Raw genomic sequence first — 6000 nt, 5'->3', positions numbered from 1 at the left:
ATCGGAATGGAGGGAGTAGTTTCTTCGTTGAGTTGAAGCGTCATTGGTTTTGTTTTTGGTTTGGTTTATCTCATCTTGGACCACTGGTTGATGTGCCGCTGACCTGTGGGCCCTTCTCCTCTGCTGGCCGTTCTGATCTGGTTTTGGTTTGCTTTGGAGGCTAAAGAGAGGCAAGAGTCACTTAGTTTCGATGAATAAAAGAGGTGGGATTTCCATAGCATGAAGTTTATATAGTGTAGTAAAACTCCAGACACAAAAATTGCTCCAAAAAGGCAAGACTCACAAACAATGATTATGAGTCTAGCGACTAGTCGTGGTGCGTTTTGTCTCTATCTGATTGTCAGCTACTCCCTCCGTTTCGATTTACTCGTCGTGGTTTTAGTTCAATAGTTCAAATTGAACTAAAAACACGACGAGTAAATCGGAATGGAGGGAGTAGTTTCTTCGTTGAGTCGAAGCATCACATTGGTTTGGGTTTTGGTTTGGTTTATCTCATCTTGGACCGTTGGTTGATGTGCCGCTGACCTGTAGGCCCCGCTCCTCTGCTGGCCGGTCTTATCTAGTTTTGGTTTGGTTTGGAGGTAAAAGAGAGGAAAAAGTCACTTAGTTTCGATGAAAAAAAGAGGTGGGATTTCCATAGAATGAAGTTTATATAGTGCAGCAAAACTCCAGACACAAAAATTGCTCCAAAAAGGCAAGACTCATAAACAATGATTATGAGTCTAACGAATAGTCATGGTGCGTTTTGTCTCAATCTGATTGTCAACTACTCCCTCCGTTTCGATTTACTCGACGTGGTTTTACTTCAATAGTTCAAATTGAACTAAAACCACGACGAGTAAATCGGAATGGAGGGAGTAGTTTCTTCGTTGAGTCGAAGCGTCACATTGGTTTTGGTTTTGGTTTGGTTTATCTCATCTTGGACCGCTAGTTGATGTGCGGCTGACCTGCGCGCCCTGCTCCTCTGCTGGCCGGTTTGATCTGGTTTCGGTTTGGTTTGGAGGCAAAAGAGAGGCAAGAGTCACTTAGTTTCGATGAAACAAAGAGGTGGGATTTCCATAGCATGAAGTTTGTATAGTGTAGTAAAACTCCAGACACAAAAATTGCTCCAAAAAGGCAACGGTCATAAACAATGATTATGAGTCTAACGACTAGTCGTGGTGCGTTTCGTCTCAATCTGATTGTCAACTACTCCCTCCATTTCGATTTACTCGTCGTGGTTTTAGTTCAATAGTTCAAATTGAACTAAAACCACGATGAGTAAATAGGAATGGAGGGAGTAGTTTCTTCGTTGAGTCGAAGCGTCATATTGGTTTTGGTTTTAGTTTGGTTTATCTCATCTTGGACCGCTGGTTGATGTGCCGCTGACCTGCGGGCCCTGCTCCTCTGCTGGCCGGTCTCATCTGGTTTTGGTTTGGTTTGGAGGCAAAAGAGAGGCAAGAGTCACTTAGTTTCGATGAAACAAAGAGGTGGGATTTCCATAGAATGAAGTTTATATAGTGCAGCAAAACTCCAGACACAAAAAATGCTCCAAAAAGGCAAGACTCATAAACAATGATTATGAGTCTAACGACTAGTCGTGGTGCGTTTCATCTCAATCTGATTGTCAACTACTCCATCCGTTTTGATTTACTCGACGTGGTTTTAGTTCCATAGTTCAAATTGAACTAAAACCACGACGGGTAAATCGGAATGGAGGGAGTAGTTTCTTTGTTAAGTCGAAGCGTCACATTGGTTTTGGTTTTGGTTTGGTTTATCTCATCTTGGACCGCTGGTTGATGTGCCGCTGACCTTCGGGCCCCGCTCCTCTGCTGGCCGGTTTGATCTGGTTTTGGTTTGGTTTGGAGGCAAAAGAGAGGCAAGAGTCACTTAGTTTTGATGAAACAAAGAGGTGGGATTTCCATAGCATGAAATTTATATAGTGCAGTAAAACTCCACACACAAAAATTGCTCCAAAAAGGCAAGACTCATAAACAATGATTATGAGTCTAACGACTAGTCGTGGTGCGTTTCGTCTCAATCTGAATGTCAACTACTCCCTCCGTTTCAATTTACTCGTCGTGGTTTTACATTAATAGTTCAAATTGAACTAAAACCACGACGAGTAAATCGGAATGGAGGGAGTAGTTTCTTCGTTGAGTCAAAGCGTCACATTGGTTTTGGTTTTGGTTTGGTTTATCTCATCTTGGACCGCTGGTTGATGTGCCGCTGACCTGCGGGCCCCGCTCCTCTGTTGGCCGGTCTGATCTGGTTTTGGTTTGGTTTGGAGGCAAAAGAGAGGCAAGAGTCACTTAGTTTCGATGAAACAAAGAGGTGGGATTTCCATAGCATGAAGTTTATATAGTGTAGTAAAACTCTAAACACAAAAATTGCTCCAAAAAGGCAAGACTCATAAACAATGATTATGAGTCTAACGACTAGTCGTGGTGCGTTTCGTCTCAATCTAATTGTCAACTACTCCCTCGGTTTCGATTTACTCATCGTGGTTTTAGTTCAACAGTTCAAATTGAACTAAAACCACGACGAGTAAATGAGAATGGAGGGAGTAGTTTCTTCTTGATTCGAAGCGTCACATTGGTTTTGGTTTTGGTTTTGTTTATCTCATCTTGGTCCGCTGGTTGATGTGCCGCTGACCTGCGGGCCCCGCTCCTCTGCCGGTTTGATCTGGTTTTGGTTTGGTTTGGAGGCAAAAGAGAGACAAGAGTCACTTAGTTTCGATGAAACAAAGAGGTGGGATTTCCATAGCATGAAGTTTATATAGTGCAGTAAAACTCCACACAGAAAAATTGCTTCAAAAAGGCAAGACTCATAAACAATGATTATGAGTCTAACGACTAGTCATGGTGCATTTCGTCTCAATCTGATTGTCAACTACTCCCTCCGTTTCGATTTACTCGTCGTGATTTTAGTTCAATAGTTCAAATTGAACTAAAACCACGACGAGTAAATCAGAATGGAGGGAGTAGTTTCTTAGTTGAGTCGAAGCGTCACATTGGTTTGGGTTTTGGTTTGGATTATCTCATCTTGGACCGCTGGTTGATGTGTCGCTGACCTGCGGGCCCTGCTCCTTTGCTGGCCGGTTTGATCTGGTTTTGTTTTGGTTTGGAGGCAAAAGAGAGGCAAGAGTCACTTAGTTTCGATGAACCAAAGAGGTGGGATTGCAATAACATGAAGTTTATATAGTGCAGTAAAACTCCACACACAAAAATTGCTCCAAAAAGGCAAGACTCGTAAACAATGATTATGAGGCTAACGACTAGTCGTGGTGCGTTTCATCTCAATCTGATTGTCAACTACTCCCTCCGTTTTGATTTACTCGTCGTGGTTTTAGTTCAATAGTTCAAATTAAACTAAAACCACGACGGGTAAATCGGAATGGAGGGAGTAGTTTCTTTGTTAAGTCGAAGCGTCACATTGGTTTTGGTTTTGGTTTGGTTTATATCATCTTGGACCGCTGGTTGATGTGCCGCTGACCTACTGGCCCTGCTCCTCTGCTGGCCGGTCTGATCTGGTTTTGGTTTGGTTTGGCGGCAAAAGAGAGGCAAGAGTCACTTAGTTTTGATGAAACAAAGAGGTGGAATTTCCATAGCATGAAGTTTATATAGTGCAGTAAAACTCCACACACAAAAATTGCTCCAAAAAGGCAAGACTCATAAACAATGATTATGAGTCTAACGACTAGTCGTGGTGCGTTTCGTCTCAATCTGATTGTCAACTACTCCCTCCATTTTGATTTACTCGTCGTGGTTTTACTTCAATAGTTCAAATTGAACTAAAACCACGACGAGTAAATCGGACTGGAGGGAGTAGTTTCTTCGTTGAGTCGAAGAGTCACATTGGTGTTTGTTTTGGTTTGGTTTATCTCATCTTGGACCGCTGGTTGATGTGCCGCTGACCTGCGGGCCCCGCTCCTCTGCTGGCCGGTCTGATCTGGTTTTGGTTTGGTTTGGAGGCAAAAGAGAGGCAAGAGTCACTTAGTTTCGATGAAACAAAGAGGTGGAATTTCCATAGCATGAAGTTTATATAGTGTAGTAAAACTCTAAACACAAAAATTGCTCCAAAAAGGCAAGACTCATAAACAATTATTATGAGTCTAATGACTAGTCGTGGTTCGTTTCGTCTCAATCTGATTGTCAACTACTCCCTCGGTTTCGATTTACTCATCGTGGTTTTAGTTCAACAGTTCAAATTGAACTAAAACCACGACGAGTAAATGAGAATGGAGGGAGTAGTTTCTTCGTTGAGTCGAAGTGTCACATTGGTTTTGGTTTTGTTTATCTCATCTTGGTCCACTAGTTGATGTGCCGCTGACCTGCAGGCCCCGCTCCTCTGCCGGTTTGATCTGGTTTTGGTTTGGTTTGGAGGCAAAAGAGAGGCAAGAGTCACTTATTTTCGATGAAACAAAGAGGTGGGATTTCCATAGCATGAAGTTTATATAGTGCAGTAAAACTCCACACAGAAAAATTGCTCCAAAAAGGCAAGACTCATAAACAATGATTATGAGACTAACGACTAGTAGTGGTGCGTTTCGTCTCAATCTGATTGTCAACTACTCCCTCCGTTTCGATTTACTCGTCGTGATTTTAGTTCAATAGTTCAAATTGAACTAAAACCACGACGAGTAAATCAGAATGGAGGGAGTAGTTTCTTAGTTGAGTCGAAGCGTCACATTGGTTTTGGTTTTGGTTTGGATTATCTCATCTTGGACCGTTGGTTGATGTGCCGCTGACCTGCGGGCCCCGCTCCTCTGCTGGACGGTTTGATCTGGTTTTGGTTTGGTTTGGAGGCAAAAGAGAGGCAAGAGTCACTTAGTTTCGATGAACCAAAGAGGTGGGATTTCCATAGCATGAAGTTTATATAGTGTAGTTAAACTCGAGACAGAAAAATTGCTCCGAAAAGGCAAGACTCGTAAACAATGATTATGAGTCTAACGACTAGTCGTGGTGCGTTTCGTCTCTATCTGATTGTCAGCTACTCCCTCCGTTTTGATTTACTCGTCGTGGTTTTAGTTCAATAGTTCAAATTGAACTAAAACCACGATGACTAAATCAGATTGGAGGGAGTAGTTTCTTCGTTGAGTCGAAGCGTCACATTGGTTTTGGTTTTGGTTTGGATTATCTCATCTCGGAACGCTGGTTGATGTGCCGCTGACCTGCGGGCCCCGCTCCTCTGTTGGCCGGTCTGATCTGGTTTTGGTTTGGTTTGGAGGCAAAAGAGAGGCAAGAGTCACTTAGTTTCGATGAAACAAAGAGGTGGGATTTCCATAGCATGAAGTTTATATAGTGCAGCAAAACTCCAGACACAAAAATTGCTCCAAAAAGGCAAGACTCATAAACAATGATTATGAGTCTAACAACTAGTCGTGGTGCATTTCGTCTCAACCTGATTGTCAACTACTCCCCCCGTTTTGATTTACTCATCGTGGTTTTAGTTCAATAGTTCAAATTCTATTGAGCTAAAACCACGACGAGTAAATTGGAATGGAGGGAGCAGTTTCTAAGTTGAGTCGAAGCGTCATATTGGTTTTGGTTTTGATTTGGTTTATCTCATCTTGGACCACTGGTTGATGTGCCGCTGACCTGGGTGCCCCGCTCCTCTGCTAGCCGGTCTGATGTGGTTTTGGTCTGGTTTGCAGGGAAAAGAGAGGCAAGAGTCACTTAGTTTCGATGAAACAAAGAGGTTGGATTTCCATAGCATGAAGTTTATATAGTGCAGTAAAACTCCAGACACAAAAATTGCTCCAAAAAGGCAAGACTCACAAACAATGATTATGAGTCTAACGACTAGTCGTGGTGCGTTTCGTCTCAATCTGATTGTCAACTACTCCCTCCGTTTCGATTTACTCAACGTGGTTTTAGTTCAATAGTTCAAATTTTATTGAACTAAAACCACGACGGATAAATCGGAATGGAGGGAGTAGTTTCTTCGTTGAGTCGAAGCGTCACATAGGTTTTGGTTTTGGTTTCGTTTATCTCATCTTGGACCGCTGGTTGATGTGCT

Source organism: Triticum aestivum, chromosome 7B (assembly GCF_018294505.1).
Source record: "Triticum aestivum cultivar Chinese Spring chromosome 7B, IWGSC CS RefSeq v2.1, whole genome shotgun sequence".
Taxonomy (NCBI): domain Eukaryota; kingdom Viridiplantae; phylum Streptophyta; class Magnoliopsida; order Poales; family Poaceae; genus Triticum; species Triticum aestivum.
This window is presented reverse-complemented; position numbering follows the sequence as displayed.